Source organism: Triticum urartu, unplaced genomic scaffold (assembly GCF_003073215.2).
Source record: "Triticum urartu cultivar G1812 unplaced genomic scaffold, Tu2.1 TuUngrouped_contig_4397, whole genome shotgun sequence".
Taxonomy (NCBI): domain Eukaryota; kingdom Viridiplantae; phylum Streptophyta; class Magnoliopsida; order Poales; family Poaceae; genus Triticum; species Triticum urartu.
In genome coordinates, this window is record NW_024114982.1 from 1 (window position 1) to 8,653 (window position 8,653).

Consider the following 8,653-nt stretch of genomic DNA (forward strand, 5'->3'; position numbering starts at 1 on the left):
TGGCCTCCTCGGCATGTAGAACGGCGACGAGCGGCGAGGCGAGGGAGACGGCGGGCCTAGTAGTGTGTTTTTTTTTGTAAAATATTTTAAATATGTATAAACTCTCGCCGTGTTTGGTTGAATTTGGTTTGAACTTGCCGAAATATGTATGAACTCGGCGAAAATGGTTGAATTTGCGCCATGTTTGTGCCTCATTTTAATTTTCACAAAAATTTGTGGGCGCCGCGACTGGGTGGCATCACACCCCAGCGCGCGTTTTGCGCCGGTGCGCCCGCAGGGGCGATTTTTAGCGCCTCCTTGGGGGCCAACGGCTGGAGATGCTTTAACCATCACGGGTCACGGCCGAGCGCTGTTGTCAGTAGCGGGCGGAATCCGGGCTCAGTTCCACCATCCTTTCTGAAAGAGCAATTCTGCAAGTGCGTTCATGAGTTATTCAGAACATAGGTTGCTGCAGTCTTCTCTGAATTCACGAGTTATTATTCAGACATTCTCCACCCTCAAAGAACTCAGCAGACCGGATGTCCATTATTAACAGAAAGGCCATGGGATGAGTCGCTAATGATGGAAGTCAGGGACGTCACACAGAAGTTCTTTCAGCTCCCTCACGAGGAAAAATTGAAGATCAAAATGACACCTCAGAGTGATTATAGGTGTGATATCTGAATAAAAACCCAACTCTTCTTGTAGCTAGTTGTTTGGTCCTTGGAATATCTCTACATAAGTACATATGCAATGAACTTTCTTGTGGTCTATCATCAGAGGGTATCAGAGAGTGGGAGAAAATGTTACCAAGGGTAAACCTAATATGCATGAAGCAATTCATGTAAGTTCATCTGTCCCTCAATTTCTTGTAATACTTGTTTAAATTGTTCTGTCATTTTTAGCTAAACCCTTAGAAAATTTTTGCAATGCTACATGCCTATCGAACCGGGCAGATATGGTAATCATGCTAAACCAATGGAAGAATCTAATTTGTGGTATGTTTTCAACTTCCCTTCTCTGTTTTTCTTTAGGATCCCTTCTCTGTTCTTTTCTCTGAAGGTATATTTTAGAGAGCCGTCGTCACATTTTTTTCAGAAAACGGTTCACTGCCTGCTTTTCTGAAGGTAACACTGTTAGACACCTATTGATGTCAGTATGTTCACCATGTAAAAAAATGCTCCTTTACTACTTAATACGCTTTAAAGAGCTGAATAGTTTATCTTCCATGCAGGCCAGATTATCCATCAAATTTTGACACGCTGCTGGAAAACTATATAAGCCTTCTACAAAGTCCACTTATCTGAATTACTTATTCTTTTATGCTCATCGATCGTATCTGACAGTGTTTATCATGCCATTTTTTATTTCAGATCTTTCAAGGAAGATCATGCGAGGCATAGCCTTGGCACTGGGCGCGCAGTTGGATGCTTTCGAAGGCGGAACAACAGGAGATGCTTTCTGGGTTCTCAGATTGATTGGCTATCCATTCTCAGCTGGCATCCCACCACGCATTGATATTGGATGGTAAGCACACAAAAAAACATATTTGTCTTATGCTTACTTGGGTGGATACATCTGACTGCTTTTCTTCGATACACCATGCATCCTATGATCAATTCAGTGGAGCTCACACAGATTATGGTTAGTACATTGTATCGTGTTCTTTAAGTCAATACTAGAACACTGTATCGTGTTCTTTAAGTCAATACTAGAATAATATGTTTGCCTTTTTAGGAAAAACGCATATGGTATTTTTCAAAACATTAAACCAAAAATCCTGGGGGGAATACTTTTCCTCATTTTGTTAAACTGCAGGCCTTTTTGACACTGGTGAATCAGGACGGTGATATCTGTGCTCTTGAGATACTTATTACTTCACTAGCACACATATCTTGTACTATTATCCATCTATGCCCTCTGTTTCCTCTGTCAAGAAGCAAAGAGATTGATCTGCTGAAACTCTTTAGTAAATTTGGTATCAGGTAAGGAACCAGTCTGGTGAGTGGATATAAGCCAAGCCCGTACCCGGGACCTTCGTTTGCAACATCGGAGACATGCTGAAGGTTTCCTTGTTTGCAACTTCACTGAATTTTATCTGTTTTGTCCGCCTAATTCAGTCTTTTCTTGTAGCAACCTTATCAATTGTAAATCATTTTCTTGTAGCTACCGTGTATCTGTCGCATTCTTCTATGAGGTATGTATGTATGTATAGCCCTCTCGCGGACGAACATATTTATGATATGTATGGCTGTACCGATTGAGTTGCTTATACTCGATGTTTTTTTCTGAAACAAATGGCCTGTATATGCAGTCGAACTTTGACGCTGCGGTGGAGCCCGTGGAGTTGTGCCGAGAGAAAACCGGCGGCGTTGCCAAGTATGAGAAGGTGGTGTATGGGGAGCACCTGGTGCAGAAAGTTCTCACCAACAACTTCGTTATGTAACAGTTTCTGTAGCATTAGCATGTACTGGAAACGTTGGGGACCGGCCACGGCGCTTCGTCAATAAAACATGTTGACAAACTATCCCGGTGTGTTGTGACCAGGCAAAGGAGTGCCATGGCAAAGCGCTCACTTTGCAGGCACAATGAACAGTCACTCTATTTGTTATGCTCATACGTAGAGATCTTTTTTTCAACGAAAAGGCTAGAAACTCCATCAGTTTTTCTATAGAAGGTGATTATGTCGGTTCGAGCCTCCCGGGCGTCTCGGTCCTTTGCCATCTCAAGAACAACCTACCAACGGCTCAACCTCCCGTCCTACAAGCATTTTGGGGGTTCAGAATGAACATATCTACTCACTCACAAACTGGATGCAGACTGAACTTCAAAGCACTTTGGCAGAACAAATCAAATTTAAAATTGTTTTGGTTGGGGTGTGCCTGCCCAGGCAGTAGTGCAACGCACCGGGCGACACCCAAGGGACCCAATGGCAAGCCATTGTGGTGGTCCTTCCCCCACAAAAAATAAATTTAATATCACTATGGGCACATGGCCCACATATCAGATATTAAACTGATAAGAACAGATACTACACTTGATCTTAGCCAAAAGGCCGAGAAAGGTATGAGTTGAACCGCTGCCCTGCCCCTCTATTTGTACCCTCCTCGCCCTCCCGTCCCCTCCTCGCCGAGCGATGTGGTACTATTAAACGAGTTGCTCGCCCCTCGCGCTGCTGAGTGCGGACAGTGCAAGCAATGCCCCCGAGCCAGCCTCTTGCGTGGGCCTCAAACAAAGAAGGCCTTTTCGCCGATATATACTACACTTAATCTTAACATCAGCCTGATTCGCGCCTGGCTAAACGAGTTGCTCGCGCCTCCTGCTGTTTTGCGATCACCACGGATGGGCGGCCTAGGGAGAACGAGCCGCGCGCACTGTCGAGCCTCTTCCTGTCACGGGCGGAGCTATGTATGTACAGCTAACATTCACGGCCGAGCGCTATTGGACTGCTTCAACCAAAATATGTATGTACTGCTGACAGTCACGGGCGGAAGCCAGGCCTGATTCCCCATCCTTTCTGAAAGAGAAATTCAACAGTGCGTTCATGAGTTATTCAGAAATATATGTTGCTGCAGTCTTCTCTGAATTCACGAGTTATTATTCAGACATTCTGCGCCCTCTCTGAACTCAGCAGACTGGATGTTGGAGTGTGACGGTCTGACGGAACAAGTAGTTCTCCTTGAGGACATGCAGCTGATCGATACATGTTTATCCTTTTAAATTTCTCTTTTCCGCACCAGTCGTGTTAAGGTGATATGGTTGATGCACTGTTTGTTTATCTGAAAAGTGAGTTCTCTTTTTTCTTGAAAATATGAAAAGTGAGTTCTCTTTTCCTCTTTGCATGATGAGATATCAGCCAGCTCGTCGAGAAGATCGATGATCCTTCCATGGCCGACGACGAGGGTTTCCTGGAGGACGCTTGCAGGGACGCCGGATTCTTCTGTTTGGTGATCACTCGTTCAACTTTGTGATGGCAATTTGGACTGCCAAGCAGACTATACAAAACTGGAAAGACCTTTTTATACTCATTTTTTATGTTGTTGTGATATTTCAACAGAAAATGAAAATAAAATAGTATCAGCAGTTTGCAGACAAAATGCTGTACTGTATCAATAATAGAATGTAATAAAACGTCATGTGTGTGTCATGTTCAATTGTTCTGTGCAGCTGGTCTTTCCACTTTGGGTTTTTGAACAAAAACTGGTCTTAAATCATCGGTAGCGTGTTAATTAATATTTAATAATGTGTTGTTGTCTAGACCAACTATGGTAAATGATGTATATGTGCGTTATTAATAGAAAGATCATGGGATTGCGGAGTCGCTGATGATGGAAGTCAGGGATGTCACACGCAAATTCTTTCAGCTCCCTCGCAAGGAATAACTGAAGATCAAAATGGCACCTCAGAGTGGTTATTGGTGAGATTGCATAAACTTTTCAACCTGTCTTGTTTCCTTTACTTGTAGCTCGTTGTTTGGTCCTTGCAAGCCTTCGCTTATTAACTTATGTTATAACCCTGATACATGAAGCAATTGATAAGTTCACCTCTGTCTCTGAATTTTTCTTGTCGCATGTTTAAGTTGTTCTATTTTCTGACTACATCATGAGGATAAAAATTGCAGTGCTACACACCTATCGAACCAGACAGATAGAGATATTTTGCTAAACAAATGTTAGTATATAATTGGACTTTTATAACTACCAAACGTTCGGATTTTAGCAATAGGCAAGAACAATCCTTACTCCACTTTAATTATATTAATGCATGCATTAGAATGACTAATTTTTCTAGAACGTGCACTCCTCCCTCTAATTACATGCATATATGCATCAAATGATGAAAAGTTGATGTCATCCTAGATTTTTTTTTACTTTTTTCAAATTTCAAAATGTTTTGTAGCTCAAACCGTTGCCCCGATTGAAAAACCGTCTTCATAAAAAAAAACATCTCGACGAGATCTTCGAAACTAGATCCCATGTTGATATGTTCTGATAATTTTTTTTGAGACCAAAAGTTACCACATCTGGACTATGTAAGTTAGCACGTCTGTCATACATAAGTTACCGTGTCATTTACACAAAAGTATTCGGGGGTGTGTTTTCGACAAACTTTTATCCCAGTGTCAAACGGTGATTATAGTGTTTGCAATGAGTTATCAACTTTGTTGTGTATATTACCATGTTGCACAAAAGTTATCGGGTTATGTTTTTCAACAATTTTTATCAACTCAGTCAAAAAATTACCACGATATTTGTATGAGTTATTAGCTCTCATGTGCGTGCATTATCATTTTGTTTACACATGAGTTATTGGGAGGTGTTTTTTAACAATATTTTTCCTTGGTCAAAAGTTACCGTGTATGGACTACGTAAGTTATCAGCTTTGTTGTATGTATATTGTCATGTTATCTACACACAAATTATCAGGGTATGTTTTCAACAAACTTATATCCCGGGGTCAAAAGTTACCGTGGGTTTTGTGGTGAGTTATCAACTTCATTGTGTAACTTGGTATCAGGTCTGACGAATGTTTTCAATAAAAAATTTCTCTCGAGTCAAAGTTATCATGATATTTATGCGTGAGTTATCAAGTCTACAGTGTGTAAATTATCATGCTATCTATACAGAAGTTATCGGAGGATGTTTTCAACAATTTTTTCCTCTCGTGTGAAAATTATCACGATGTTTGTGCATGAGTTATCAGGTTTATAGTGTGTAAATTATCATGCTATTTACACCAAAACAAACGGGGCTGTATTATACCACAAGTAGCCCGATAACTTATAATCATGCTGATAACTATGGTACATCTAGTCCGATAACAAAATAATAACCATGTTGTAACTATAATACATCTAGTCCTGTAACTAGTTATACATAAGTTATAGGGTATGTGGTATGTGTACTATTATGCTATGTACACAAAAGTTAACGTGGTATGTTCAAATCATTTTTTTTCGAATTAAAATTACCACGGTGTTTGTACGTTAAGTTATTAGGTATGTCAAATTACCGTGCTATTTACACCAATGTTATGGAGTGTGTTTCAAACAACTCTTTTATTCTTCCATTAGATCAAATAGCTAGCGATCGAGTGATGCGGAACCTGCTCGACAGAAAACCAAGACAAATTAGTAATGCAATGTGGAATGTGTGGGGCAAAAGAAAAACCAAAAAAGACCGAGTAGGGAGGAGTGTATCGAGGGATGAGAATCAACAATAAGTGGGTACTCTGTTAAAAAAACCACATACATGTTAGATAGAAAATCATAGGTCTGTACCTACATAACACAAATCTAGTTTTTGTACGTAGTATAGCAACCAACGATAGTTCAGGTGGTTTGAGCACTTGTTTTATTTCCTCAGTTGTGTTCGGAAAAAAAAATTCAATAAAGCCTCATATAGACAATCCTGGAAAGTAATAACTACTAGCAGTTTTTTTCTCGCCCATGACAGGGGTTTGGTTGGTGCATGTGCACAATCGATCGTTCGGATTTCATCTAATTAAAATTTCAAATTCTTTTGGTTGGGGTGCGCCTGCCCAGGCAATAGTGCAACGCACTGGGCGACACCCGAAAGACCCAATGGCAAGCCACTGTGGTGGTCCCTCCCCCATAAAAAATAAATTTAATATCGTTGTGGGCACATGGCCCACATATCAAATATTAAACTGATAAGAACAGATACTACACTTGATCTTAGCCAAAAGGCCGAGAAAGGTATGAGTTGCAACGGTTTTTGTACGTAGTATAGCAACCAACGATAGTTCAGGTGGTTTGAGCACTTGTTTTATTTCCTCAGTTGTGTTCGGAAAAAAAAATTCAATAAAGCCTCATATAGACAATCCTGGAAAGTAATAACTACTAGCAGTTTTTTTCTCGCCCATGACAGGGGTTTGGTTGGTGCATGTGCACAATCGATCGTTCGGATTTCATCTAATTAAAATTTCAAATTCTTTTGGTTGGGGTGCGCCTGCCCAGGCAATAGTGCAACGCACTGGGCGACACCCGAAAGACCCAATGGCAAGCCACTGTGGTGGTCCCTCCCCCATAAAAAATAAATTTAATATCGTTGTGGGCACATGGCCCACATATCAAATATTAAACTGATAAGAACAGATACTACACTTGATCTTAGCCAAAAGGCCGAGAAAGGTATGAGTTGCAACGTTGCCCTGCCCCTCTATTTGTAGCCTCCTACCCTCCTGTCCTCTCCTCGCCTAGCGAGGTGGTACTAAACTAACGACCTGCGGTGCAGAGTGCGGACGGTGTAATGCCAGCCTCTTTCTTGCATGGGCCTCAAACAAGGAAGGAGGCCTTTTTGGCGAGGCCTGATCCGCCCCTGGCTAAAACGAGTTGCTCGCGTCTCTGGCCGTTTTGCCATGACGGAGTTGGGGAACGCCACTGCTCGAGGGTTGCCTCGAAGAGGTTGACCTGAAGGTGCATGTAGCTCCACTCGGAACAACTTGACGTCGCAATCTTGTGCGTGATGTCTCTCAGCATAGCCACGTAGAGTAGATGTGAAGATGGCATCAAGGAACGAATATGGTAGTGCTAGCGTATCCATACGCGAGATCAAGCATAGCAGCCGTGGCTGTCACTTCTGTCGATGCTGCTGTGGGTCTTCTTTTTTACGGGACTAGCTGAATGGAACCCGTGTTCATTACCATACGTTCCGCTCGTACGCGGTTGCTGACCTGTCTCTTTCTCTGGTGTTTAATGATGGCAAAGGATATTTCGGAAAACAGCCGCCGCCAGTGCTGCACCTCACCGTCATGTCCTTCCGTTGCCGCCGCGCGGCGAGGCTACAGGGGCCCTTTCCTCCTCGTGCTCGGGGTTGAGCGGCATGGACCGATCTCTTCGGTGGGAGCTCGAGACGGTTCTCGCGCCGGCATGTGGGCTGGCTTGGGGCGGCGCATGGAGGCGCGCAGGGGAGTGGGCAGCGCGGGTGCAGGTGCGCTAGGTGTGGCAAGGGTGCACAGGGAGCGGGGCGACGTGGTTTTGCCATGTCAGGGTCACGCGTTCGCGTTGGCGCGCGGCTACGCAGGAGGGCCTACATGAGTGCACATGGGCCAGGCGACACGGATCTGCCGCAAGGAGGTCGCGTGGTGGCGCTGCTGCTCAGGTGGAGCAGCTCGATGGCCTGAGATGGCGCAGAAGACTGGCTTCATGGCGCGAGTCTACGAATTTGGTCCCCGCCGGGCGGGTGGGAGCCCAGTGTTAGAAGGGAGAGATATCTGATGAAATAGTTCGTTGTTGTTTTACTTGAGCCTCATGGACATATATATATAGGAGTACATGATCATTTTGAAGTACAAGGCAAGGTAGAATAATATCCTACGCTATCCTAGCTTTCCTAATAATCACGATACTCAACATCCCCCGTAGTCACAACGGTAGCGACGTCGATGGTGAGACTGAAGAAGAATCCAAAGGGAAGCCGACGAACACTCCTCCACAGTTGTAACGGTCGATGCATCGTGGAGTCGTGGTTGGAGTGAAAACCGACAAGGTTGCTCAAGCAAGGCGGTAGCCCTTTGTACTGTTTGTCGAGGTAGCCGAGAGCGTAGGTGGTGTAGCCGTGCGAAGAACGTTGTGGTCGGTGTCGAGTCGGGGGTCGCCGGTGTCGAGGTAGTCGTCGTGGAGCCGCGGAAGAAGAGCGGCGGCGGGGGGGCG

At 43.8% G+C, this 8,653-nt stretch overlaps 3 non-coding genes and 1 pseudogene across 3 annotated transcripts; 1 reads left to right on the forward strand and 3 right to left on the reverse strand.

The window, feature by feature from the left end:
- Positions 1 to 612: 612 nt before the first annotated feature.
- On the forward strand, positions 613 to 2,529 carry LOC125527759 (annotated as a pseudogene).
- A 321-nt stretch (positions 2,530 to 2,850) lies between these two features.
- Positions 2,851 to 3,047, reverse strand: LOC125527760. Its single transcript, XR_007292261.1, has one exon. It is a non-coding gene; the product is annotated as a U2 spliceosomal RNA (small nuclear RNA).
- Positions 3,048 to 6,504: 3,457 nt separating this feature from the next.
- On the reverse strand, positions 6,505 to 6,701 carry LOC125527761. Its single transcript, XR_007292262.1, has one exon. It is a non-coding gene; the product is annotated as a U2 spliceosomal RNA (small nuclear RNA).
- A 238-nt stretch (positions 6,702 to 6,939) lies between these two features.
- LOC125527762 lies at positions 6,940 to 7,136 on the reverse strand. The gene has a single exon (XR_007292263.1). It is a non-coding gene; the product is annotated as a U2 spliceosomal RNA (small nuclear RNA).
- Positions 7,137 to 8,653: the final 1,517 nt, after the last annotated feature.